We start from the raw sequence: 26,630 nt of genomic DNA, 5'->3' as shown, positions 1-26,630 counted from the left end.
TTTGAAGGGCAAGTTGCCCAATATTTAGGAGCAATCATGAAGATGAATGCCAAGCAATTTGGTAATGAGACTTGGGAGGATGAACCTCCATTGCTCATTAATGAACTGAATATCTGGGTTTAGCAAACTTTACCTCAAAAGAAACAGGATCCTGGTAAATTCTTAATACCCTGTACCATAGGCACCATGACCTTTGAGAAGGCTCTATGTGACCTAGGGTCAGGTATTAACCTCATGCCACTCTTTGTAATGGAGAAACTGGGAATCTTTGAGGTTCAAGTTGCAAGAATCTCACTAAAGATGGTAGACAAGTCCATAAAAAAGGCTTATGGACTAGTAGAGGACGTGCTAGTGAAGGTTGAAGGCCTTTACATCCCTGCTGATTTCATAATCCTAGACACTGGGAAGGATGAGGATGAATCCATCATCCTTGGAAGACCTTTCCTAGCCACAGCAAAAGCTATTATTGATGTTGACAGAGGAGAGTTGGTCCTTCAATTGATTGAGGACTACCTTGTATTTAAGACTCAAGGTTCTCCATCTGTACACATGGAGAGGAAGCATGAAAATCTTCTCTCAATACATATTCAAACAAAGCCCTCACATTCAAACTCTAAGTTTGGTGTTGGGAGGCCACAACCAAACTCTAAGTTTGGTGTTGGGAGGTGATAAACCACTATTTTATGGTTTATATTGTATTTAATTGAGTGGTTTTATCAAGCTTTTCACCCACTTAATCATAGGATTTGCATGATTTTACAATTCCTTCCTAGTTTAGTTCTATGATTGAAAACATGCTTCTTTGGTCTTAATTTAGCTAATCTTAATCCTCTCTTATTACCATTCGATGCCTTGATCTGTGTGTTAAGTGTTTCAGGCTTCATAGGGCAGGAATGACTTAGAGAATGAAGAGGAAGCATGCAAAAATGGATGGGAACACAAGGAATTGAGGAGATGACCAGCGAGAAGTCACGCGGTCGCATGGCTCACGCGACCGCGCGAAATGGAAGAAATCAGAGTGACGCGTTCGCGTGCCTGACGCGACCGCACGGATTGGAAGCTGCACGAACAATGCGAATGCATGGACGACGCGCACGCGGGGTATGAAAAACGCTGAGTGACGCGATCGCGTGGACGACGCGGACGCGTGACGTGCGCGATCTGTAGAATTACAAAAGTCGCTGGCAGATATTCTGGGCCGCATTTTAACCCAGTTTTCGGCCCAGAAACACAGATTAAAGTCAGGGAACATGCCGAGACTCAGGGGAGGACTGGAAATTCAATCATTACTCACAATTTTAGGTTTTAGATGTAGTTTTTAGAGAGAGAGGTTCTCTCCTCTCTCTTAGGATTTAGGATTAGGATTTCTATTAGGATTAGGATTGTTTCTTCATACCAGGTTCAATAATTTATGTTTCTCTTCTATTTTTGTTTACTCTGAAGCTTTTATTTGTGTTTGATTTATGTTGCCCAATTGGCTTATGAACTTTTCCATGTTAGAATTGACATCTCCATACAATTTGAGATATTCCAGATATTTATGATTTTAATTTAGTTTTCTATATTCTTGGCTCTGGTTGATTAATTGGTGACTCTGGAGTTATCAAACTCATCGTGATTGATAATTACTATTTTTGCTAATTGAATTGAATTCCAATAACTCTAGTCCTTTCTTAGGAGTTGACTAGGACATGAGGATCAAACTAATTAGTCCACTTGACTTTCCTTTGCTTTAGTAAAGGTTAACTAAGTGGGATTAAAACTCAATTCTCATCACCATCGATAAGGATAACTAGGATAGGACTTCCAATTTCTCATATCTTGCCAAGAGTTTATTTTACAGTTATTTATTTATTTTACCTGTCAATTGACATACTTCTTCCTTACTTTCAAAACCCCCAATTTACAAGACTCATAACCAATAATAAGAACATACCTCCCCACAATTCCTTGAGAAGACGACCCGAGGTTTGAATACTTCGGTTATCAATTTATTTAGGGGTTTGTTACTTGTGACAACCAAAATGTTTGTACGAAGGGATTTTCTGTTGGTTTAGAATCTATACTTACAACGCGACTATATTTTTATAAAATTCTTTACTAGCAAAAATCCTAACGTCAAAATGGCGCCGTTGACGGGGAATTGCAAACGTGTGCCTTATTATTGATTATTGTAAATATTTTTCTTTTACTTGTTTATTTGTTTTTTCTCTTCCCCCTTTATTTCTGATAACTACTATGAATTCTCACCCCTCTCGCTTTGAGTTTGGTTCTAATTTTGTTGCAAGGAATGGAAGCTATAACAGGACTATGCATCAAGGTCTAAGCAATCAAAGATGGACGGAGCCAAGAGGATCTGATCAACCCTTTAGGCGACAACACCTTCCAAGATATCATGGACGAAGACCATTCTATAATGCATACCAAGATGATAGGTATGGTGGACCCCCTTGTAGTTACCAACAAGCTCCATCTTATGCCAATGAACCACCTCCTCAACATAGCTTTGAACCACCACACTCACAAGCCCCTTTCTACTATTCACCTCCATATGACCCCAATCCTTATTCACCACACCAACCACCATATGAACCATACCCAAAACCACCACCTCAATATACACCATCTCCATATCCTTATCAAGAAGAACCACCTCCGTGTTATGAACCTTTTCTCCCAACAAATGAACCCTCCTACCCACCCCAAACCTCCATGGAGAGCACACTTGCCTCTATCACTAGTCTCACCTCTACTCTTCAAGCACTTATATCCCGCATGGACCAACCCTCTACCCCCAATATTCAACCCTCAAGCTCCAATGCACTTCCATCTCAACCACATAATGATCCACCCATCCCATCACCACCATCCGTGGAAGAGCACCAATATCCATCAATCCAAGAGCAACATGATCCCACTGATACTATTGACATGGAACAAGAGAGAGAGGATCATCTTCGCGAATCCATACTTCATAAGGAGCTAGAGGAGACACTAAAGGTGAAGGTAGTAAAGACCCTTGAAATTGATAGCGTGATTGAAGAACTAGTGAAAAAAGACAACAAGGAGGATTTTGAACATGAAGATGAAGGAATAGTTGAAAAGGAAATCATCATGGATGAATACAATTTTATACTTAAACAACTGGACAAAGCAGTAATTACTAAAGAGAAGGAAGTGGTTGAAGACTTAGGAGATGCAGAATTGCCATGGGAAAGTCAAGTTATAGAGCCTCCTTCAAAGATGTTTGAAACTGATGATGAGGAGGGTGTACAACCTCCAAGGCATCTCATGGTTGAAGACTTTGAAGGGGATGATCAAGAGATGGATTCAATCATTGATGAATTCTTATCTACATTTGAATCCTCTTCCATTGGACTTGACATGGAGATTAAAGAAGAAGAAGAACAACCTCCCATGCCCTTGGTGAGCAATGAAGAAGAGATTGAATTGGAAGAAAGCCACCAAGAGGAAGAGGTTGATATTGAAGAAGCTTGTAAGGAGGTGGAAGATGTCAAAGAAGAGCACAAGGGAGTGGAGCTTGCACGTTTATTAGAAACACCTCCCCCTAAGTTGCCTTCATCCTTCACAACATTCAAGTGGGTAAAATTCATATCCTTAGCTTTCTAATTCCACTTGAATATGGGCTACTGGAGACGGATGCTCAACTTAGAGCTCTTTGTAGCATTAAGAGTACGAGGAAGATGGTCAGTGGTAAGAATTGTCCTGTAAGGTTCAGTATGGTCGGAAGCTTTGAATTTAAATGCAAAGGTTGGTATAGAACTCAATTGAATGGGTCTAGGAGGTTGTTTGGACGTTTCAGTGAGAATTCTAAAGCTGAACCACCCGGATGGCATCATGATAATCAACTTGAAGACGGGTGTAGAAACAAGATTTGGGATCCGGGAATATATGATGATCAATTTTGGGAGCTCAAAGCTTGTGAAGAACTCCATCAAAGCTTGAGGAATTTACTTAGTATCGATAGAGCTTATTGGAAGACCAAGCATTGGTGGAAGTTTGAAGATGAGTTCAAGCACAAGCCGCCATGACAAGGAGCTCGCCAAATGTCCAACTTAAGGACTATAACTAAAAGTGCTAGGTGGGAGACAACCCACCGTGGTATGATCGTTTCCTTTCCATTTTGCTTTGTTTTTGAATTTTGTTTGAACCTGAAATTTTTGCATAACATTCATTGCATTCTGCATACTGCATTAAAAAAAATAAAAAAACAAAAAAAGAAGAAATTGCACGCGACACGTCCGCGTCATAGGTGCGTTGGGAAGAAAAGAAAAGTGAACAGAGAGTCACGCGAAAGCGCGGCTGGAGGTGTGCCTTTGGCACAAATTGATCCATGCGACTGCGTCGCTGACGCGTCCGCGTCATGTGGGAAAAATGCCTCCCACGCGTCCGCGTTACCCACGCGAATGCGTGCCCTGAAATCGACGTAAAAAGGGTGTATGGCCGAAAGTTGAGCTAGAATTGGGCTGGACTCGTGCTAGAAGCACAAGCCCTGCCACGCGTACGTGTGCCCCACGCATCTGTGCCATTTTCAAATTTAGGCCATCCACGCGATCGCGTCAACCACGCGACTGTGTCACCCCAGATTTTTGGCAAAAATGCATTTAAACAGAGAGTTGTGCGTATGCAAGGCTACACTCGCGCCACTAGCACATATCGAGTCACGCGTCCGCGTGCCACATTCGTTAGCATCACTTCATCAAAGCACGACCCACGCGACCGCGTGCCCCATGCGCTCGCGTCGCCTGTGCCGCATAGCAAATCAGCCAAATATCTTATCTTTTCTTCCCCAAATCTAAATCTTTTCTTTCCCTTCTTATCTCTTTCTTCCTTCCTTCCTTTCTTTTTCTTTCTTTTTTTCCTTTCAATTGGTGTTAGAAATTTATTTGGGTCATTATTTTGCTTGTGGATTGTTAAGAAATTGCTTGACAATTATATATTATTTTTTTAAGGGTGCTTGCATGTTCAATTTAATACTTTTCATACCTTATTTAATATGCATGCTTTGTGTTTGTGAAAAAGCCCGTATGGCATTGTGCATTCTTAATTGTTCTATCCTTCTACTTTAATGCCTGTTTTTCACAAAACCCTTTTCAATATTTTATTAATTAAATATAATTATCAATACAAACGTTATTGTTAGTTTCTCACGACTAATAATACATTAAAGCTTTTAATGCTTGATTTACGCTACTCCTGCCTTTGCCAGCATGCCAATAAACATCTTGCATTTAATTGCCTCAATTTATCATGCTATGCTTCCATTGATGTCCTAATTTCATGGAATTGCGACCATGTGTTAACGACATTCTTCTTTATTTGGCATGATTCTTACTAGTACTGCTGGTGCACGAAATTGTGATCATCAATGGCACCATCAACATGGTATGCTCAATTGCAATCCCAACTCTTTATCACAACTTCGCACAACTAACCAGCAAGTGCACTGGGTCGTCCAAGTAATAAACCTTACGCGAGTAAGGGTCGATCCCATGGAGATTGTTGGTATGAAGCAACCTATGGTCATCTTGTAAATCTCAGTCAGGCAGATTCAAATGGTTATGGAGGATTAATGATTAAAAGATAAATAAAATATAAAATAAAGATAGAGATAGAGATACTTATGTAATTCATTGCTGAGAATTTTAGATAAGCGTATGAAGATGCTTTGTCCCTTCCGTCTCTCTGCTTTCCTACTGTCTTCATCCAATCCTTCTTACTCCTTTCCATGGCAAGCTATATGTTGGGCATCACCGTTGTCAATGGCTATAGTCCCGTCCTCTCAGTGAAAATGTTCAACGCGCTCTGTCACAGCACCGCTATTCATCTGTCAGTTCTCGATCATGTCGGAATAGAATCTAGTGATTCTTTTGCGTCTGTCACTAACACCCTACAATCACGAGTTTGAAGCTCGTCACAGTCATTCAATCCCTGAATCCTACTCAGAATACCACAGACAAGGTTTAGACCTTCCAGATTCTCAAGAATAGCCGCCAATGGATTCTAGCTTATACCACGAAGATTCTGATTAAGGAATCCAAGAGATATCCACTCAATCTAAGGTAGAACGGAGGTGGTTGTCAGGCACACGTTCATAGGTGAGAACGATGATGAGTGTCACAGATCATCACATTCATCAAGTTGAGGAACAAGTGATATCTTAGAACAAGAATAAGATGAATTGAATAGATGAACAATAGTAATTGCATTAATACTCGAGGTACAGCAGAGCTCCACACCTTAATCTATGGTGTGTAGAAACTCTACCGTTGAAAATACATAAGGACAAGGTCTAGGCATGGCCGAATGGCTAGCCTCCCAAAGAGGGTTCAATCATAAAAACATGATCAAAAGATGATCCAAAGATTGAAAGATCCCCCCAAATAATAGCAAAAGGTCCTATTTATAGAGAACTAGTAGCCTAGGGTTTACATAAATGAGTAAATGACGTAAAAATTCACTTTCGGGCCCACTTGGTGTGTGCTTGGGCTGAGCATTGAAGCTTCCATGTGTAGAGACTTTCTTTGGAGTTAAATGCCAGCTTTTGTGCTAGTTTGGGCGTTTAACTCCCACTTTTGTGCCAGTTTCGGCGTTTAACGCCGGGAATTTTGAAGCTGACTTGGAACGCCTGTTTGGGCCATCAAAACTCGGGCAAAGTATGGACTATTATATATTGCTAGAAAGCCCTGGATGTTTACTTTCCAACGCAATTGAGGGCGCACCAATTGTGCTTCTGTAGCTCCAGAAAATCCACTTCGAGTGCAGGGAGGTCAGAATCCAACAGCATCTGTAGCCCTTTTCAGCCTCTGAATCAGATTTTTTGCTCAGGTCCCTCAATTTCAGCCAGAAAATATCTGAAATCACAGAAAAACACACAAACTCATAGTAAAGTACAGAAAAGTGAATTTTAAATAAAAAGTAATAAAAATATAATTAAAACTAACTAAAACATACTAAAAATAATGCCAAAAAACGTATAAATTATCCACTCATCACAACACCAAACTTAAATTGTTGCTTGTCCCCAAGCAACTGAAAATCAAATAGGATAAAAAGAAGAGAATATACAATGAATTCTAAAAACATCTATGAGGATCAGTATTAATTAGATGAGCGGGGCTTTTAGCTTTTTGCCTCTAAACAGTTTTGGCATCTCACTTTATCCTTTGAAGTTCAGAATGATTGGCTTCTATAGGAACTCAGAATCCAGATAGTGTTATTGATTCTCCTAGTTAAGTATGATGATTCTTGAACACAGCTACTTTATGAGTCTTGGCCGTGGCCCAAAGCACTCTGTTTTCTAGTATTACCACCGGATACATCCATGCCACAGACACATAACTGGGTGAACCTTTTCAGATTGTGACTCAGCTTTGCTAGAGTCCCCAATTAGAGGTGTCAAGGGTTCTTAAGCACACTTTTTTTGCTTTGGATCACAACTTTAACCGCTCAGTCTCAAGTTTTCACTTGACACCTTCACGCCACAAGCACATGGTTAGGGACAACTTGGTTTAGCCGCTTAGGCCAGGATGTTATTCCTGTAGGCCCTCCTATCCACTGATGCTCAAAGCCTTGGATCCTTTTTATTATCCTTGCCTTTTGGTTTAAAGGGCTATTGGCTTTTTCTACTTGCTCTCTTTTTTTTTGAATTCACTGCTTTTTCTTGCTTCAAGAATCATTTTTATGATTTTTCAGATTCTCAGTAACATGTCTCCTTTTTCATCATTCTTTCAAGAGCCAACAATTTTAACATTCATGAATAACAAATTCAAAAGACATATGCATTGTTCAAGCATACATTCAGAAATCAAAAGTATTGCCACCACATCAAAATAATTACTTTGTTATAAAATTCAAAATTCATGCAATTCTTCCCTTTTTCAATTAAGAAAATTTTTCATTTAAGAAAGGTGATGGATTCATAGGACATTCATAACTTTAAGGCATAGACACTAAGACACTAATGATCATAAGACACCAACAGAAATAAAACATAAAGCATAATTTTTGAAAAATAGAAAAATAAAGAACAAGGAGATTAAAGAACGGGTCCACCTTAGTGATGGCGGCTTGTTCTTCCTCTTGAAGATCTTATGGAGTGCTTGAGCTCTTCAATGTCTCTTCCTTGCCTCTGTTGCTCCTCTCTCATGATTCTTTAATCTTCTCTAATTTCATGGAGGAGGATGGAATGTTCTTGGTGCTCCACCCTTAGTTGTCCCATGTTGGAACTCAATTCTCCTAGGGAGGTGTTGATTTGCTCCCAATAGTTTTGTGGAGGAAAGTGCATCCCTTGAGGCATCTCAGGGATTTCATGATGAGGAATTTCCACATGTCCATGAGTGAGATCTCTTGTTTGCTCCATCCTCTTCTTAGTGATGGGCTTGTCCTCATCAATGAGGATGTCTCCCTCTATGTTAATTCCAACTGAATTACAGAGGTGACAAATGAGATGAGGGAAGGCTAACCTTGCCAAGGTAGAGGACTTGTCCTCCACCTTATAAAGTTCTTGGGATATAACCTCATGAACTTCTACTTCCTCTCCAATCATGATGCTATGAATCATGATAGCCCGGTCTATAGTAGCTTCGGACCGGTTGCTAGTGGGAATGATTAAGCGTTGGATAAACTCCAACCATCCCCTAGCCACGGGCTTGAAGTCATGCCTTCTCAGTTGAACTGGCTTTCCTCTTGAATCTCTCTTCCATTGGGTGCCCTCTTCACAAATGTCTTTGAGGACTTGGTCTAACCTTCGATCAAAGTTGACCCTTCTAATGTAGGGGTGTTCATCTCCTTGCATCATGGGCAAGTTGAATGCCAACCTTACATTTTCCGGACTAAATTCTAAGCATTTCCCCCGAACCATTGTAAGCCAATTCTTTGGGTCCGGGTTCACACTTTGATCATAGTTCTTGGTGATCTATGCGTTGGCATAGAACTCTTAAATCATTAAGATTCTGACTTGTTGAATGGGGTTGGTAAGAACTTCCCAACCTCTTCTTTGGATCTCATGTCGGATCTCCGGATATTCACTCTTTTTGAGTTTGAAAGGGACCTCGGGGATCACCTTCTTCCTGGCCACAACTTCATAGAAGTGGTCTTGATATACCCTTGAGATGAATCTCTCCATCTCCCATGACTCGGAGGTGAAAGCTTTTGCCTTCCCTTCCTCTTTTTAGAGGTTTCTCTGGCCTTAGGTGCTATAAATGGTTATGGGGAAACAAAAAGCAACGCTTTTACCACACCAAACTTAGAAAGTTTGCTCGTCCTCAAGCAAAAGAGGAAAGAAAAGAGTAGAAGAAGAAGAAATAGAGGAGATGTAGGGGGCTTATGTGGTACGGTTGAGGGGGAGAAGTAGTGTTTAGGTTGTGTGAAAATAAAGGAGTGAAGAAGGGTTTATATAGGGGTGGAGAGAGGGGTAGGGTTCGGCCATTATGGGTGGGTTTGGGAGGGAAAGTAGTTTGAATTTGGATGGTGGGGTTTGTGGGGTTTTATGAAAGATGGATGTGAGTGGTGAAGAGAATGGTGGGATTTGATAGGTGAGGGATTTTTTTTTTTTTGGGAAGAGGTATTGAGGTGATTGGTGAATGGGTGAAGAAGAGAGAAAGTGGTGGGGTAGGTGGGGATCCTGTGGGGTCTACAGATCCTGAGGTGTCAAGGATAGCTCATCCCTGCACTAAGTGGCGTGCAAAACGCCCTTTCTGCCAATCCTGGCGTTAAACGCCAGGCTGCTGCCCTTTTCTGGCATTAAACGCCAATTTCTTGCCCATTCCTGGCGTTAAACGCCAGTCTGATACCCCTTCCTGGCATTAAACGCCCAGAATGGTGCCAGACTGGGCGTTAAACGCCCATTTGCTGCCCTTACTGGCGTTTAAATGCCAGCAAATTTTTCCTCCAGGGTGTGCTATTTTTCATTCTGTTTTTCATTCTGTTTTTGCTTTTTCAATTGTTTTTGTGACTTCACATGATCATCAACCTATAGAAAACATAAAATAATAATGGAAAACAGATAAATATAACATTGGGTTGCCTCCCAACAAGCGCTTCTTTAATGTCAGTAGCTTGACAGTGGGCTCTCATGGAGCCTCACAGATGTTCAGAGCAATGTTGGAACCTCCCAAGACCAAACTTAGAGTTTGAATGTGGGGATACAACACCAAACTTAGAATTTGGTTGTGGCCTCCCAACACCAAACTTAGAGTTTGACTGTGGGGGCTCTGTTTGACTCTGTTTTGAGAGAAGCTCTTCATGCTTCCTCCCCATGGTTACAGAGGGATATCCTTGAGCCTTAAACACAAAGGATTCTTTATTCACTTAAATGATCAATTCTCTTCTGTCAACATCAATCACAGCCTTTGCTGTGGCTAGGAAGGGTCTGCCAAGGATGATGGATTCATCCATGCACTTCCCAGTCTCTAGGACTATAAAATCAGCAGGGATGTAATGGTCTTCAATCTTTACCAGAACATCCTCTACAAGTCCATAAGCTTGTTTTCTTGAATTGTCTACCATCTCTAGTGAGATTCTTGCAGCTTGTACCTCAAAGATCCCTAGCTTCTTCATTACAGAGAGAGGCATGAGGTTTATGCTTGACCCTAGGTCACACAGAGCCTTCTCGAAGGTCATGGTGCCTAATGTACAAGGTATTGAGAACTTCCCAGGGTCCTGTCTTTTTTGAGGTAATCTCTACCTAGTCAAGTCATCCAGTTCTTTGGTGAGCAAAGGGGGTTCATCCTCCCAAGTCTCATTACTAAATAACTTGTCATTTAGCTTCATGATTGCTCCAAGGCACTTAGCAACTTGCTTTTCAGTGACATCTTCGTCCTCTTCAGAGGAAGAATACTCATTAGAGCACATGAATGGCAGAAGTAAATCCAATGGGATCTCTATGGTCTCAGTGTGAGCCTCAGATTCCCATGGTTCCTCATTAGGGAACTCATTGGAGGCCAGTGGACGTCCATTGAGGTCTTCCTCAGTGGCGATCACTACCTCTTCCTCCTCTCCAAATTCGTCCATGTTGATGGCCTTACACTCTCCTTTTGGATTCTCTTCTGTATTGCTTGGAAGAGTACTAGGAGGGAGTTCAGTAACTTTCTTACTCAGCTAACCCACTTGTGCCTCCAAGTTTCTAATGGAGGACCTTGTTTTAGTCATGAAACTTTGAGTGGTTTTGATTAGATCAGAGACCATGGTTGTTAAGTCAGAGTGGCTCTGCTTAGAATTCTCTGTCTGTTGCTGAAAAGATGATGGAAAAGGCTTGCCATTGCTAAACCTATTTCTTCCACCATTATTGTTGTTTAAACCTTGTTGAGGTCTCTGTTGATCCTTCCATGAGAGATTTGGATGATTTCTCCATGAAGGATTATAGGTGTTTCCATAAGGTTCTCCCATGTAATTCACCTCTTCCATTGACGGGTTCTCAGGATCATAAGCTTCTTTTTCAGATGAAGCGTCCTTAGTACTGCCTGGTGTAACTTGCATTTCAGACAGACTTTGAGAAATCATATTGACTTGCTGAGTCAATATTTTGTTCTGAGCCAATATGGAATTCAGAGTATCAATCTCAAGAACTCCTTTCTTCTGATTTGTCCCATTGTTCACAGGATTCCTTTCAGAAGTGTACATGAATTGGTTATTTGCAACCATTTCAATGAGTTCTTGAGCTTCTGCATGCATCTTCTTCAGATGAATAGATCCTCCAGCAGAGCTGTCCAATGATATCTTGGACAGTTCAGACAGACCATCATAGAAGATACCTATGATGCTCCATTCAGAAAGCATGTCAGAAGGACACTTTCTGATCAATTGTTTGTATCTTTCCCAAGCTTCATAGAGGGATTCACCTTCCTTCTGTCTGAAGGTTTGGACTTCCACTCTAAGCTTACTCAATTTTTGAGGTGGAAAGAACTTTGCTAAGAAAGCATTGACTAGCTTTTCCCAAGAGTTCAGGCTTTCTTTGGGTTGTGAATCCAACCATATCCTAGCTTTGTCTCTTACAGCAAAAGGGAATATCATAAGTCTGTAGACCTCAGGATCAACCCCATTGGTCTTGATAGTGTCACAGATTTGTAAGAATTCAGCTAAAAACTGATGAGGATCTTCCAATGGAAGTCCATGGAACTTGCAATTCTGTTGCATTAGAGAAACTAATTGAGGCTTAAGCTCAAAGTTGTTTGCTCCAACGGCAGGGATAGAGATGCTTCTCCCATAGAAGTCGGGAGTAGGTGCAGTAAAGTCACCCAGCACCTTCCTTGCATTGTTGGCATTGTTGTTGTTTTCGGCTGCCATGTCTTCTTCTTGTTTGAAGATTTCTGTTAGGTCCTCTACAGAGAGTAGTGCTTTAGCTTCTCTTAGCTTTCGCTTCAAGGTCCTTTCAAGTTCAGGGTCAGCCTCAACAAGAATGCTTTTGTCTTTGCTCCTGCTCATATGAAAGAGAAAAGAACAAGAAAATATGGAATCCTCTATGTCACAGTATAGAGATTCCTTGAGATGTTAGAGGAAAAGAAGAATAGAAGGAGGAGGTAGAAGAAGAGGAATTCGAACTTATCAAGAGAGATAGAGTTCGAATTGTTGATAGTGGAGGAGTGTTAGTCCTTAAATAGAAGGATGTGAGAAGAGGGGAAGAATTTTCGAAAATAAATTAAAATATTTTGAAGAAATTTTGAAAAATTGAAGAATGATTTTCGAAAATTAAAGTTGGGAAAGAAATAAAGTGATTTTTGAAAAAGATTTTGAAATTAGAAATCAAAAAGATTGAAAATTATTTGGAAAAAGATGTGATTAAGAAGATATGATTGAAGAGTTATGGTTTTAAAAAGATATGATTGAAAAGATATGATTGAGAAACAATTTAAAAAGATTTGATTTTTAAAATTAATGACTTGGCTAACAAGAAATTTAAAGGATATGATTCAAACATTAAACCATTCTTAACAAAAAAGGCAACATACTTGAAATGTTGAATCAAATCATTAATTGTAGGCAAGTATTTTTGAGAATGGAAAGAAATTGATTTTGAAAATATATGATTGAAAAGATATGGTTTGAAAAAGATTTGATTTTGAAAAATTATGAAAACTTGAAAAAAAATTGAATTAAAAACAAAATCTTCCCTCTTGTATCATCCTGGCGTTAAACGCCCAGAATGGATACCATTCTGGGCGTTTAACGCCCAAAATGCTACCCTTTTGGGTGTTAAATGCCCAGCTAGGTACCCTAGTTGGCGTTTAAACGCTAATTTTCCTTCTTCACTGGGCGTTTTGAACGCCCAGCTTTTTTTGTGTAATTCCTCTGCTGCATGTTCTGAATCTTCAATTCTCTGTATTATTGACTTGAAAAGACACAAATTAAAATTTTTTTTGAATTTTTAATGATGAGGAATAATCAAAATGCCACTAAGATCAAATAAACAATGCATGCAAGACACCAAACTTAGAAGTTTGTATACTATTGACACTAACAAATTGAGAATGCATATGAGAAACAACAAAACACTCAAGACAAGAGAATTTAAAGATCAGAGCAAGGAAATCATCAAGAACTACTTGAAGATCAATGAAGAACATAATGCATGTAATTTTCGAAAATTAGAAGAATAAAGACATGCAATTGACACCAAACTTAAAATTAGACACTAGACTCAAACAAGAAACATAAAAATATTTTTGATTTTAAGATTTTATAAATTTTTTTGTGCTTTTTCGAAAATTGAGTGGAAAAGAAAAACAAGGGTTCAAAATTCTTAATGAGAATTCCAAGAATCATTGCAATGCTAGTCTAAGACTCCGGTCCAGGAATTAGACATGGCTTCACAGCCAGCCAAGCTTTCAGTGAAAGCTCTGGTCCAAAACACTAGACATGGCCAATGGCAAGCCAAGCTTTAGCAGATCATTGCTCACAACAGCAAAATTGATAGAAATCAACAAGCTCTTGTGATGATAAGTTGAAACCTCGGTCTAAAAGATTAGACATGGCTTCACAGCCAGCCATACTTCAACAAATCATCATGAAACTCTAAAATCCATTCTTAAAAACTCTGAAGAACAAAATAGAAATATTTTTTTGTATTTTTGAAAAATTTTCAAAAAGTAAAAAGCTTAAACATAAAATAAAATTACCTAATATAAGCAACAAGATGAACCGTCAGGTGTCCAAACTCAAACAATCCCCGGCAACGGCGCCAAAAACTTGGTGCACGAAATTGTGATCACCAATGGCGCCATCAACATGGTACGCTCAATTGCAATCCCAACTCTTTATCACAACTTCGCACAACTAACCAGCAAGTGCACTGGGTCGTCCAAGTAATAAACCTTACGCGAGTAAGGGTCGATCCCATGGAGATTGTTGGTATAAAGCAAGCTATGGTCATCTTGTAAATCTCAGTCAGGCAGATTCAAATGGTTATGGAGGATTAATGATTAAAAGATAAATAAAATATAAAATAAAGATAGAGATACTTATGTAATTCATTGGTGAGAATTTCAGATAAGCGTATGGAGATGCTTTGTCCCTTCCATCTCTCTGCTTTCCTACTGTCTTCATCCAATCCTTCTTACTCCTTTCCCTGGCAAGCTGTATGTTGGGCATCACTGTTGTCAATGGCTACAGTCTCGTCCTCTCAGTGAAAATGTTCAACGCGCTCTGTCACAGCACGGCTATTCATCTGTCGGTTCTCGATCATGTCGGAATAGAATCCAGTGATTCTTTTGCGTCTGTCACTAACGCCCCACAATCACGAGTTTGAAGCTCGTCACAATCATTCAATCCCTGAATCCTACTCAGAATACCACAGACAAGGTTTAGACCTTCCGGATTCTCAAGAATAGCCTCCAATGGATTCTAGCTTATACCACGAAGATTCTGATTAAGGAATCCAAGAGATATCCACTCAATCTAAGGTAGAACGGAGGTGGTTGTCAGGCACACGTTCATAGGTGAGAATGATGATAAGTGTCACAGATCATCACATTCATCAAGTTGAGGAACAAGTGATATCTTAGAACAAGAATAAGATGAATTGAATAGAAGAACAATAGTAATTTCATTAATACTCGAGGTACAGCAGAGCTCCACACCTTAATCTATGGTGTGTAGAAACTCTACCATTGAAAATACATAAGGACAAGGTCTAGGCATGGCCGAATGGCCAGCCTCCCAAAGAGGGTTCAATCATAAAAACATGATCAAAAGATGATCCAAAGATTGAAAGATCCCCCCAAATAATAGCAAAATGTCCTATTTATAGAGAACTAGTAGCCTAGGGTTTACAGAAATCAGTAAATGACGTAGAAATCCACTTTTGGGCCCACTTGGTGTGTGCTTGAGCTGAGCATTGAAGCTTCCATGTGTAGAGACTTTCTTTGGAGTTAAACGCCAGCTTTTGTGCCAGTTTGGGCGTTTAACTCCCACTTTTGTGCCAGTTTCGGCGTTTAACGCCGGGAATTTTGAAGCTGACTTGGAACGCTTGTTTGGGCTATCAAAACTCGGGCAAAGTATGGACTATTATATATTGCTGGAAAGCCCTAGATGTTTACTTTCCAACGCAATTGAGATCGCACCAATTGGGCTACTATAGCTCTAGAAAATCTACTTTGAGTGCAGGGAGGTCAGAATCCAACAGCATCTGCAGCCCTTTTCAGCCTCTGAATCAGATTTTTTGCTCAGGTCCCTCAATTTCAGCCAGAAAATACCTAAAATCACAAAAAAACACACAAACTCATAGTAAAGTCCAGAAAAGTGAATTTTAAATAAAAACTAATAAAAATATAATAAAAACTAACTAAAACATACTAAATGCATACTAAAAACAATGCCAAAAAGCGTATAAATTATCCGCTCATCAACTGCCCTCTCCCTTGCTCTATCCCTTTGACTTCATGTCCCTTTCTCTTCTCCCTTTTTCAGGCTGGCTACCAGGAAGAGTAAAGAGAAAGACTCTACAACAAGCACCGGCTGAGGAACCACAACCCCCGCAACCTGCACATCATTGCATGCACCAAGGACGATGCAATCTTTAAGTGTGAGAGGTAGATACCGATCTCCACGGGTCAGTTAGTCCCTTCTCAACACCAATTTTTGTTTTTCATTGTTGCATTTGCATGTTTGATTGCATGTCTGTTTTATTTTTTGCATATTTTACCACTTGGTTGAAGTAACATTTTCTTTTTCAAGAAACTTTTTATAGTGTTTCACTAATTTGAATTAAAAACTTTTTGAAAAAAAAAACTTGTATGAAGAAATATTATTTTGGAACATAGTTTAAAAAGCTAAGAACACACAAAACCAGTGAGATTTTGAGCCTATTTGATTGGTTGCATTCTATCAACCAATATTTTATTTTTGGTGTGTGTTTTTCTCTCTAAAATTGTGATCTTTTTCTTGCTTAATTCTATATTTCCATTATTTGATGTATGCATGCACTTATATGATTGAGGCCTTGTTTCACTGAGCTTACATACCCATATGGCCTTACCTTTTATTATCCTTTGCAAACCTATGTTGAGCCTATTTTACCCCTTGTTCTTTACTTTAGCTCATCACTAACTCTAAGCGGAAAACAATAACGTCCTTAATTTGAATCCTTGATTAGCTTAGACTAGTGAGAACGCTCATGAATTAAGTGTGGGGAAAAGTGGGTTTGGAAATGTTTAGTTTGGGAATTGAGTATGTTAGACTTTGTGTGAAAATATGAAAAATGTTAAGAATATATTTATGCATTCAAAACCTTAATCATATGCATTGAGAAAATATATATTAAGAAAAGAAAAAAAGAAAAAAAAAAGAAAAAAAAAAGAAAGAGCAGAAAAATAAAAAGGGGACAAAATGCCCCCAAAGTAAATGGCAATAGCAATGCATATGTACTGTACTCAAAACTTGGAATGCATAAATATGTAGTAAACGCAGTTAATGGGTAGTTATTGATTCTATATTATGATTACATGGATTGTCCTAAGTTAGGTGGAAAGATAATGTTAATTAAGGATTCAGATTTTAGTCTACTTGGCCAAATACAATCCTACCATGACCCTAACCCTATTACAACCCTTAAAAGACCTCTTGATTTGTGTATTGGTACATTAAATTTTTGTTGATTGTTAGATGAAAAGCAAGCTATAGAAAACAAGATTAGTAGAGAATTGAGAGAATTGACCCTAGACACTTGAGAGTTAGAATGATATACACTACCATTAAGGGTTCAGTCCTTAATTCTATGTTCCCTGCTTTCATGAGTGGTGCACAAAATTGCAATCACACTTTTGCAATCCGCACAACTAACCAGCAAGTGAACTGGGTCGTCCAAGTAATACCTTACGTGAGTAAGGGTCGATCCCACGGAGATTATTGGTTTGAAGCAAGCTATGTTTATTTTATTATTCTTAGTCAGCATTTCAATTAAAATTATCAATTGATTTATTAGAAAAATAAAAGAGCGTGAATTAATTACTTGTAATGCAGTAATGGAGAATATATTGGGGTTTTGGAGATACTTTGTCCTCTGAATCCCTGCAATATAATATTCAACTCAATAACATAATTGCAAAGTTCCTTCCATAGCAAACTCTATGTAGGGTGTCACCGTTGTCAATGGCTACTTCCCATCCTCTCAGTGAAAATGGTCCAGATGCTCTGTCACAGCACGAGTAATCATCTGTCGGTTCTCAATTAGGTTGGAATAGAATCCAATGATTCTTTTGCGTCTGTCACTAACGCCCAGCCTTCAGGAGTTTGAAGCTCGTCACAGTCATTCAATCCCGGAATCCTACTCGGAATACCACAGACAAGGTTAGACTTTCCGGATTCTCATGAATGCCGCCATCACTCCGGCTTATACCACGAAGATTCTGATTAAGGAATCTAAGAGATATTCATTCAATCTGATGTAGAACGGAGGTGGTTGTTAGACACACGTTCATGGGTTGAGGAAGGTGATGAGTGTCACGGATCATCACCTTCTCCATAATTAAGCGCGAATGAACATCTTAGATAGGAACACGCATATGTGAATGGAAAAATATAAGTAATTGCATTAATTCATCGAGACGCTGCAGAGCTCCTCACCCCCAACAATGGAGTTTAGAGACTCATGCCGTCAAAGAGTATGTAGTTCAGATCTGAAAATGTCATGAGGTACAAAATAAGTCTCTAAAAGTTGTTTAAATAGTAAACTAGTAACCTAGGTTTACAAAAAATGAGTAAACTAAGATAATTGGTGCAGAAATCCACTTCTGGGGCCCACTTGGTGTGTGCTGGGGCTGAGACTTAAGCCTCTCACGTGCTTGGGCTGTTTCTGGAGTTGAACGCCAGGTTGTAACGTGTTTTGGGCATTGAACTCCAACTTGTAACCTGTTTCTGGCGCTGGACGCCAGACTACAACATGGAACTGGCGTTGAACGCCAGTGTACATCGTTTATCTTTGTGCAAAGTATGGACTATTATATATTGCTGGAAAGCCCTAGATGTCTACGTTCCAATTCAATTGAGAGCGCGTCAATTGGACTCTTGTAGCTCCAAAAAATCCATTCCGAGTGCAGGGAGGTCAGGATCCAACAACATCAGCAGTCCTTTTTCAGCCTAACTCAGATTTTTGCTCAGCTCCCTCAATTTCAGCCAGAAAATACCTGAAATCACAGAAAAATACACAAACTCATAGTAAAGTCCAGAAATATGATTTTTGCCTAAAAACTAATAAAATTCTATTAAAAACTAATTAAAACATACTAAAATCTACATGAAATTACCCCCAAAAAGCGTATAAAATATCCGCTCATCACAACACCAAACTTAAGCTGTTGCTTGTCCCCAAGCAACTAGAAGAATAAAATAGGATAAAAAGAAGTTAAGAAGCAATAATATCTCAGAGTTTCAAGTGAGGCTCAGGTTTTAGTTAGATGAGCGGGGCTAGTAGCTTTTTGTTTCTGAACAGTTTTGGCATCTCACTTTATCCTTTGAAATTCAGAATGATTGGCATTCGTAGGAACTCAGGATTCCGATAGTATTATTGATTTTCCTAGTGTAGTATGTTGATTCTTGAACACAGTTACTTTATGAGTCTTGGCTGTGGCCCTAAGCACTTTGTTTTCCAGTATTACCACCGGATACATAAATGCCACAAACACATAATTGGGTGAATCTGTTCAGATTGTGACTTAGCTTTGCTAAAGTCCCCAATTGGAGGTGTCCAGAGTTCTTAAGCACACTCTTTTGCCTTGGATCACGACTTTAACCACTCAATCTCAAGCTTTTCACTTGGACCTGCATGCCACAAGCACATGGTTAGGGACAGCTTGATTTAGCCGCTTAGGCCTGGAATTACTTCCTTGGGCCGTCCTATCCACTGATGCTCAAAGCCTTGGATCCTTTTCACCCTTGCCTTTTGGTTTTAAGGGCTATTGGCTTTTTTCTTTTTCTTGATCCAATGATTCCTTGTAAAAAAATTTTTCACTGCTTTTTCTTGCTTCAAGAATCAAATTCATGTTTTTTCAGATCATCAATAATATTTTTCGTGTTCCTCATTCTTTCAGGAGCCAACATTCGTAAAATTTAAGATACAAATTATGCACTGTTCATGCATTCATTCAGAGAACAAAAGGTATTGCCACCACATATAATTAATTATAATTTTTATTTAAGAACTCGAAAAATATAAATTACTTCTTTATTCTAATTATCTACTATTTTATTCATGTTTGATGATGATGAGAAAAATAAATTATAACTTAATTGGAAATAAAACCAGAATAGATATGCTAATTACTACTACTACTGTATAACTTCTACGGTAAATTCCTATAATAACACTATCACAGAGTTAAAGCTAAAATTAGAACTCAACAACTTGTATTTTGGGAAGTGGATGTTCCTCTGATCTGTGGGGTGCTTGGTCCTTCAAGGATTAATTTCTGGCACTTCAGCTCCCTTAAGTCACGCCCTTGCTCTTCTTGTTCCCTAAGAAATTTGCAAAGCATGCTACTTTGATTGTTCTGTTCTTCCTTTATTTGGTTCATAACTTCTTGCAACTTGGAAACAGATGCCTCAAGATGTTCCCAATATTCGAATTGAGGAAGTTCTAGGAGGAATTCTTGTGCTCTCCTCTTGATTGGATCATCCTGCAGCTGTTGTCTTTCCATTGATATTTTAGTGATTGGCCGCTCAACTAAGATATACTCAATTATTCCCATCTTCACTCCGGCATCTCTGCAGAGCATAGAAATTAAGCTTAGATAGGCCAATTTGGCATCCTTGGAGTTCTTGTTTGCTATTTTGTAGAGTTCACACGAGATTAATTAATGAACTTCTACTTCTCTTCCCAACATGATGCAGTGAATCATCACTGCTCTTTTAACAGTAACTTCAGAACGGTTGCTGGTGGGCAATATAGAACGCCCAATAAAGTCCAGCCAGCCTCTGGCAACTGGTTTGATATCTTTTCTCTTGAGTTGATTTGGGGTGCCAGTGGTGCTGGTGGTCCACCTGGCTCCAGGGATGCATATATCTTCTAGAATCTTATCCAGGCCTTTGTTTACCCTCATCATTCTCCTATTAAAGGAGTCTGGGTCATCTTTCAGTTGAGGAAGTTTAAAGATCTCCCTGATTTTGTCAGGATGGATGTAAACAATCTTTCCTCTGACTAAGGTCCGATGGTCATAGAGGGCAGCTCCAATTATTCTTTGCCTGTCTGTCTGCCACAGATTAGCATAGAACTCCTGAACCATATTCCTTCCCACTTTTGTTTCAGGATTAGCTAGGATTTCCCAGTTCCTGTTTCGAATTTGTTCTTGGATCTCTGGATATTCTTCTTCTTTCAGATCGAACTTGACTTCTGGGATCACTGATCTTAGACCCATTATTTTGTAGTAATGGTTTGAATGTTCTTTAGTTAAGAACTTCCCTTGATTCCAAAGTTGTTTTGGAATACTCTCTTTCTTGCCTCTTGGGGTGGGTTATTTTCCTTTAGGGGCCATGATCAAAGTGAGTATGTTTTTGTGATCACGGATAAGCACACCAAACTTAGAGGTTTGCTTGTCCTCAAGCAAAAGAAAAGAAATGAGAGGGATAGGAGGAGAGCAAGTGTGGAATGGTGGATGATGAGAGGGGCACCGAATGTGGATATAAAGGGAGGGAGGGTGGGTTTCGAAAATAAGAAGAAAAGATAAGATAGAAGATATGATTTATAAAAGATAAATATGATAAGAAAAAGATATAATTAAAAAAATTGTTAATGATATTTGGAAAAGATAAATTTTAATTTTAATTTTGAAAGAAGATTTTTAAAAGATAATTGAGTTTTGAAAAACTTAAAAAAAAAGTTGGATTGGATTGGAAAACAATTTGTCTTTATGGATTAAGATGCATTTAATATTTTTGAAAAAGGATTTTAGAAATTAGGGTTTTTAGAAATTAGGATTAAAATTTTTGGAATTGAAGGATGATATTTTGAAACATGTTTATGCAAGAAATCATGAATTGAAATATAAAAATTAGAAAATTTGTGAAGAAAAACGAATTTTACCTCCTCCCCACCATTCTGGCGTTTAACGCCCAATTGCTGCTTCTCCTGGGCGTTCAACGCCCAGCTATTGCTTCTTTCTGGCGTTGAATGCCAGGAAGTCCTTTGTCACTGGGCGTTTTTCTGAACGCCCAGGATACTGTCAATCTGGCGTTAAAGGCCCAGAAGGTGCTTCTTTCTGGCGTTCAACGCCCAGAAGATGCACCTTTCTAGCGTTTAACGCCCAGATGGCTACCCTTACTGGCGTTGAACACCTAGTGGGTGCTTCTTTTGGGCGTTCAACACCCAAATTGTTTCTTACTGGCTTTTTCACGCCAGTGAGCTTCCAAATTCCCTTGTAACTTTGTGAATTCAAGCAATTGCTATTTTACCTTGAAGATACTTTGACATATACCTGTAAAAATCAATTAATTAACAAATAAACTTTGTAAATGACTGGGTTGCCTCCCAGCAAGCGCTTCTTTATTGTCATTAGCTGGACTATTACTGAGCTTTAATCAAGCCTCAGTTTTGAGCATTCTTGCTCAAAATTGCCTTCAAGATAATGTTTGACTCTCTGTCCTTTAACAATGAACTTTTTACTAGAATCATTATCCTGAAGCTCTACGTATCCATATGGTGATACGCTTGTGATCACATATGGACCTCTCCACCGGGACTTCAATTTCCCGGCGAATAATTTGAGCCTAGAATTAAATAGCAGAACTTTCTGTCCTGGCTCAAAGACTCTGGATGACAATTTCTTATCATGCCATCTTTTTGCTTTCTCTTTGTATATTTTTGCATTCTCGAAAGCATTGAGTCTAAATTCCTCAAGCTCATTTAACTGGAGCAATCGTTTTTCTCCAGCTAACTTGGCATCAAGGTTCAGGAATCTGGTTGCCCAGTAGGCCTTATATTCCAGTTCCACTGGCAAGTGACATGCCTTTTCATACACAAGCTGGTATGGAGAAGTCCCTATAGGGGTCTTGAATTCTGTTCTGTATGCCCACAGAGCATCATCCAAGCTTCTTGCCCAATCCCTTCTATAGTTAATTACAGTCCGTTCCAGGATTCTTTTGAGTTCTCTATTTGAGACTTCAGCTTGCCCATTAGTCTGTGGGTGATATGGAATGGCCACCCTGTGGCTAACTCCATAACGAACCAAAGCAGAATAGAGCTGTTTATTGCAGAAATGAGTGCCCCCATCACTGATTAGTACTCTAGGGGTGCCAAATCTGCTGCTGAAGATGTGTTTCTGGAGGAATTTTAACACTGTCTTAGTGTCATTAGTGGGTGTAGCAATAGCTTCTACCCATTTGGATACATAATCCACCGCCACCAGAATATAAGTGTTTGAGTATAATGGTGGAAAAGGTCCCATGAAGTCAATACCCCATACATCAAAAAACTCAATCTCCAAGATCCCTTGTTAAGGCATGACAAAACTGTGAGGCAGATTGCCAGATCTTTAGCAACTGTCGCAATTAAGCACAAACACTCGGGAGTCTTTATAGAGAGTAAGCCAGTAGAAGCCACATTGGAGGACTCTTGTGGCTGTTCGCTCACTTCCAAAATGTCCTCCATACTGTGATCCATGGCAGTGCCATAGGATCCTCTGCGCTTCTTCTTTAGGCACACATCTATGGATTACTCCGTCTGCACATTTCTTGAAGAGATATGGTTCATCCCAAAGATAGTACTTTGCATGAAAACCATGGCACTTCCTGGATGGCAAAGAGTTGCTCATCCGGAAAGGTTTCAGAGATCTCAGTAAGAGGGAGGGACGCCCCTTCTACTGGTTCTATTCGGGACAGGTGATCTGCTACTTGGTTTTCTGTCCCTTTTCTGTCTCTTATTTCTATATCAAACTCTTGCAGAAGCAACACCCATCTGATAAGTCTGGGTTTTGAATCCTGCTTTGTGAGTAGATATTTAAGAGCAGCATGATCAGTGTACACAATCACTTTTGATCCTACTAAATAGGTTCTAAACTTGTCAATAGTGTAAACCACTGCAAGCAGCTCTTTTTCTGTGGTTGTGTAATTCTTCTGTGCGTCATTTAAAACATGACTGGCATAGTAAATGACGTGCAGAAGCTTGTCATGTCTCTGTCCCAACACTGCACCAATGGCATGGTCACTGGCATCACACATTAATTCAAATGGTAATGTCTAATCTGGTGTAGAGATGACTGGTGCTGTGACCAGCTTAGCTTTCAGAGTCTCAAACGCCTGTAGACACTCCTTATCAAAGATAAATGGCGTGTCAGCAGCTAGCAGATTACTTAGAGGTTTGGCGATTTTTGAAAAATCCTTTATAAACCTCCTATAGAATCCTGCATGCCCCAGAAAGCTTCTGATTGCCTTAACATTGGCTGGTGGTGGTAATTTTTCAATTACCTCTACCTTAGCTTGATCCACCTCTATTCCTCTGTTCGAGATTTTGTGCCCAAGGACAATTCCTTCAGTCACCATAAAGTGACATTTCTCCCAGTTTAAAACTAGGTTGGTCTTTTGGCATCTCTTTAGAACAAGTGCTAGATGGTCAAGACAGGAGCTGAATGAGTCTCCAAATACTGAAAAGTCATCCATGAAGACTTCCAGAAATTTTTCCACCATATCAGAGAAAATTGAGAGCATGCACCTTTGAAAGGTTGCAGGTGCATTGCACAAGCCAAATGGCATCCTTCTGTATGCAAATACTCCGGATGGACATGTGAACGCCATTTTCTCTTGATCTTTTGGATCTACGACAATTTGATTATAACCTAAATATCCATCCAGGAAGCAGTAGTATTCATGACCTGCTAGTCTTTCTAGCATCTGGTCTATGAATGGTAAAGGAAAATGATCCTTTCTGGTAGCTGTATTAAGCCTTCTATAACCAATACACATACGCCACCCTGTAACTATTCTTGTAGGAACCAGTTCATTTTTTTCATTATGAACCACTGTCATGCCACCTTTCTTAGGGACGACTTGGACAGAGCTTACCCAGGGGCTATCAGAAATAGGATAAATAATCCCAGCCTCTAGTAATTTAGTGACCTCTTTCTGCACCACCTCCTTCATGGCAGGATTCAGTCGCCTTTGTGGTTGAACCACTGGCTTGGCGTCACCCTCCAGTAAGATCTTGTGCATGCATCTGGCTGGGCTAATGCCCTTGAGATCACTGATGGACCACCCAAGAGCTGTCTTGTGTGTCCTTAGCACTTGAATTAGTGCTTTCTCTTCCTGTGGCTCTAAGGTAGAGCTTATGATTACAGGGATGGTGGTAATGGTTTGAGCTCGGGTTTGGGAGGTTTCTCCTCTTCCTGAGGGATTTTCAGAGGTTCTATTATTTTCTCTGGTTCCTCCAGATCAGGCTGAACATCTTTAAAGATATCCTCTAGCTCTGATTCGAGACTCTCAGCCATATTGACTTCTTTTACCAGAGAGTCAATAATATCAATGCTCATGCAGTCGTTTTGGGTGTCTGGATGCTGCATGGCTTTGACAACATTCAACTTGAACTCATCCTCATTGACTCTCAGGGTTACTTCCCCTTTTTGAACATCAATGAGGGTTCGGCTAGTTGCTAGGAAAGGTCTTCCCAAAATGAGAGTTGCACTCTTGTGCTCCTCCATTTCCAGCACCACAAAGTCAGTGGGAAAGGCAAATTGGCCAACTTTGACAATCATGTCTTCAATCACGCCTGATGGGTATTTAATGGAGCCATCAGCAAGTTAAAGACATATCCGAGTTGGTTTAACTTCATCAGTCAACCCAAGCTTTTTGATAGTAGCTGCAGGTATTAGATTAATACTTGCCCCAAGATCACATAGAGCTTGCTTGGTACAAGTACCTTCTAATGTGCATGGTAGCATAAAGCTTCCCGGATCCTTAAGCTTCTCAGGTAAGCTTTTCAGAATGACTGCACTGCATTCTTCAGTGAGGTAAACTTTCTCAGTTTCCCTCCAATCCTTCTTATGACTTAAGATCTCTTTCATGAACTTGGCATAAGAGGGTATTTGCTCAAGTGCCTCTGCAAACGGAATCTTTATTTCAAGAGTCCTGAGATAGTCTGCAAAGCGGACAAATTGCTTATCCTGTTCCGCTTGGCGGAGTTTCTGAGGATAAGGCATTTTGGCTTTATATTCCTCAACCTTAGTTGCTGTGGGTTTATTGCCTACAGATGTGGGTTGAGAAGCCTTTTTAGAGGGGTTGTTATCAGCACTTGTATGTGTCTGATCTCCCACTGGCGTTTGAATGCCAGGGGTGGAAGCAGGAGTGGCGTTAGACGCCAGCTCCTTATCTGTTTCTGGCGTTTGAACGCTAGAACTGTGCTTCCTTTGGGCGTTCAACGCCAATTCATTGCTTGTTTCTGGCATTGAACGCCAGAACTGAGCATGGTCTGGGCGTTCGGTGCCAGCTTTCCACCCATTTTCTGGCTTTTGAACGCCAGAGTTATTCCTCTCTGGGCTCTGACTGTCCTCAGATGGATTTTGGGTGGTTTGATCATTTCTTAGCTTCCTGCTACCTTGAAATGAGGTATTTAATATCTTTCCACTTCTTAATTGAACTGCTTGGCATTCTTCTGTTATTTGTTTTGATAACTGCTGTTCTGTTTGCTTCAACTGTACTTCCATATTTTTGTTAGCCATTCTTGTTTCTTGTAGTATCTCCTTGAATTCGGCTAACTGTTTTGTTAAAAAATCTAATTGCTGATTAAATTCAGCAGCTTGATCTGCAGGACTGAGTTCAGCAGTTATTGTTTTAGCCTTTTTGTTGATGGAAGATTCCCTGCTTAGGTACAGATGCTGATTTCTGGCAACTGTATCAATGAGCTCTTGAGCTTCTTCTATTGTCTTCCTCATGTGTATAGATCCACCAACTGAGTGGTCTAGAGAAATCTGAGCTCTTTCTGTAAGCCCATAGTAGAAGATGTCTAATTGCACCCATTCTGAAAACATTTCAGAGGGTCATTTTCTTAGCATCTCTCTGTATCTCTCCCAGGCATCATAAAGGGATTCATTATCTCCTTGTTTGAAGCCTTGGATGCTTAGCCTTAGCTGTGTTATCCGTTTTGGAGGAAAATAGTGATTCAGGAATTTTTCTGACAGCTGTTTCCATGTCTTTATGCT

At 39.7% G+C, this 26,630-nt stretch overlaps 1 non-coding gene across 1 annotated transcript; it reads left to right on the top strand.

Moving 5' to 3' along the window:
* Positions 1-11,793: 11,793 nt before the first annotated feature.
* Positions 11,794-11,901, top strand: LOC112713206 (small nucleolar RNA R71). Its single transcript, XR_003158180.1, has one exon. It is a non-coding gene; the product is annotated as a small nucleolar RNA R71 (small nucleolar RNA).
* The last annotated feature ends 14,729 nt before the right edge of the window (positions 11,902-26,630 follow it).

This window comes from Arachis hypogaea, chromosome 9 (genome assembly GCF_003086295.3).
Source record: "Arachis hypogaea cultivar Tifrunner chromosome 9, arahy.Tifrunner.gnm2.J5K5, whole genome shotgun sequence".
In the NCBI taxonomy this organism is placed as follows: domain Eukaryota; kingdom Viridiplantae; phylum Streptophyta; class Magnoliopsida; order Fabales; family Fabaceae; genus Arachis; species Arachis hypogaea.
This window is presented reverse-complemented; position numbering and strand designations above follow the sequence as displayed.